Below are 2608 nucleotides of genomic sequence, written 5' to 3'. Positions count from 1 at the left end.
CCTCATTCTTTCATTGGAGAGCATTGTGCTCATGTATGTTGTTACTGGTGCTAGATGCCCTTGAGTTCTGACTCTTAGCAACTATGTGAACAACAGAACAAAACACTGCCTCGTCCTGCAGCATCTCCACAGCTGTTCGCATGTTTGAGCCCATTGTTGAAGTCATTGTGTCAGTCCATCTTGTTCAGGGCCTTCCTCTTATTCACAGGCCCTCCACTTTACCGAGCATGATGTCCCTCTCCAGGGACTGATCGCTCCTAAAACCATGCCCAAGTACTTGAGATGAAGTCTCACCATCCTTACCTCTAAGGAACAACCTGGCTGTATTTCTTCCAAGACAGATTTGTCCTATTGGCAGCCCATGGTAGTTTCAAAATTTTTTACAGACACCATAATTCATAATGCATTGATCTGTCTTCAGGCTTCCATATTCGGTGTCCAATTTACACATGCATATGAAGGAGTTGAAAATATGGCTCGGGCCAGGTGCCCCTTAGTCTTCAAACTAGCAACCTTATTTTCAGCACTCTAAAGCAGTCTTGTGCAGCAGGTTTACCCAATGCAGTGTGACCTCTGATCACTTTTTTTCCCTACTTTATTCCAATAATTTAACAGAAAATTAAAATAATAAATAATTGAAACCAGTTGAGGGGGGAACTGAGCTGGTCAGCCTAGCACAAAGTTAAGGAGGTGGTAAAAACCTGTGGGTTAGTGGGTGGGGGAGTGGAAAACTACCCTGTGGGGAGGGGTCTGGAAAGTACCGTGTTGTTAGCCGTGGGGCGGCAACCACGTAGAGGGCACCATGCAACGGAGGGCCCGGAGGATGGCCCACGACTTGGCCAGCAGGGCCAGGCGTAGGTCGCGGAGCAGAAGGGAAAGGGACAGGAGCAGCTGAGCCCCACGAGGTAGGGGGCAGAGGTCAGTCCTTGAAGACAATTTGCTGGCCGTGAGGACGCTCGTCATGGGGGATGTGATGCTGGACGTGGACGTGGACATGGATCCTGTGGACACAATGCTCTCGGTTCTCCCCACGGGCTGCCCCCCACCTCCCGCCGCGCCCCCAGGGCCTCCAGGAGGGTGGGATCTGGGCCCCGGGGAGTCTCGGAGATCAGGGCCTCTGGGAATTCCACCTTGGTCTGCTGCTTCTCCGAGGCAAAGACTACGGAGGTGCAGCACACCTGGCGATCTTGGGACCAGCAGCCTTCTCGTCCCCCAGGACATCTTTAAGGAAGAGCAGCCGCCCGTGGAAGCGCAGGGCCAGCTTGTCCGACAGCTCAGTGTCCTTCAGCAGGTCATCATCCGAGGTGCTGGTGTAGGAGGGCTGGATGTTGTGGCGGTGGTGCAGGAGCTTCCCCGCGGGCTTTGAGGTGCTGGCCAGGAGCTGCAGCTCCTCCCGGGGAGAGGTCACCATGGGGATGAGCCACAGCGGGGACAGGGTCTCCCTTTTTTGCTGCAGGGCCAGCTGGCAGTCCTCAATCAGGCCCTGGACCAGGTGGTAGCTGGCTTCCCCCAGCAGCTCCCTCGTTCCTGGGAACTCTCTGGAAGCGGCATTGATGTGTCCCGCAGGTAGCTGAGGACGGTACCAACGTGGCGGCCCCTCCGGTCAGTCAGGACCCAACTGCTATTGAGTCGATGTCGACTCAGAGCGACCCTATAGGACAGGGGAGAACTGTTGCTGTGGGATTCCGAGAAAGCCTTTGATTTCTTGACTGCTGCTTCTGTGAGCACTGATTGTGAATCCGAGCAAAATGAAATTCTTGACAACTTCAATCTTTTTCTCCATTTATTATGATGCTTTCTGGCTGTCCAGTTGAGAGGATTTGGGTCTTCTTTATATAGCGTTGTGATCCACATTTAAGGCTGCAATCCTTGATCCTCATCAGCAAGTGCTTCAAGTTTTGCTCATTTTTAGCAAGCAAGGTTGTGTCATCTGCATAGATCAGGTTGCTAATAATCCCTCTAATTCTGATGCGACATTTTTCATATAATCTAGCTTCTCTGATTATTTGCTCAGCATACAGATGGAATAAGTATGGGGAGAGGATACAAAACCCTGACACATGTTTTTCGTGATTTTGAATCATGCAATATTCTCTTGCTCTGTCAGCACAACTGCTTTTTGATCCATGTACAAGTTCTGCATGAGCACAATCTGCTGTTCTGGAATCCTCATTCATCTCAAGGTTATTCTTAGCTTATTATGATCCACACAGTCAAATACCTTGGCAAAGCCAATAAAACAGAAGTAAACATCTTCTTCAGCGTCTCTGCTTTGACTCAAGATCCATCTGACATTAGCAATGATACCCTTTGTTCCACAGCCTCTTCTGAGTCTGCCCTGAACCTTTGGTAGCTCCCTATCAATGTACTACTTCAATCGTTTTAGGATAATCTTCAGCAAAAATTTACTTGCATCTGACGTTAATTATATTGTTCTATAATGTGTGCATTAGCACTGCTGGGTCACTTCTCTTTGGAATGAGTACAAATATGGATATCTTCCAGTCTGTTGGCCAAGTAGCTGTCCTACAAACTTCTTGGATAGATACATGAATACTTCCAGAGTTTCATCAGCTTGCTGAAACACTTCAATGAGTACTCTGTCAAT

The 2608-nt window shown here is 49.2% G+C and overlaps 1 pseudogene; it reads right to left on the bottom strand.

Annotated features, from left to right (window-relative positions):
* Positions 1–919: 919 nt before the first annotated feature.
* LOC101659607 overlaps positions 920–2608 on the bottom strand; it is a 2291-nt pseudogene continuing 602 nt past the window's right edge.

Source organism: Echinops telfairi, unplaced genomic scaffold, assembly GCF_000313985.2.
Source record: "Echinops telfairi isolate 266 unplaced genomic scaffold, ASM31398v2 ScPeMD7_7468;HRSCAF=8506_0, whole genome shotgun sequence".
Taxonomy (NCBI): domain Eukaryota; kingdom Metazoa; phylum Chordata; class Mammalia; order Afrosoricida; family Tenrecidae; genus Echinops; species Echinops telfairi.
Note: the sequence above shows the minus strand (reverse complement) of the source record. Positions and strands in the feature narration are given on the sequence as shown.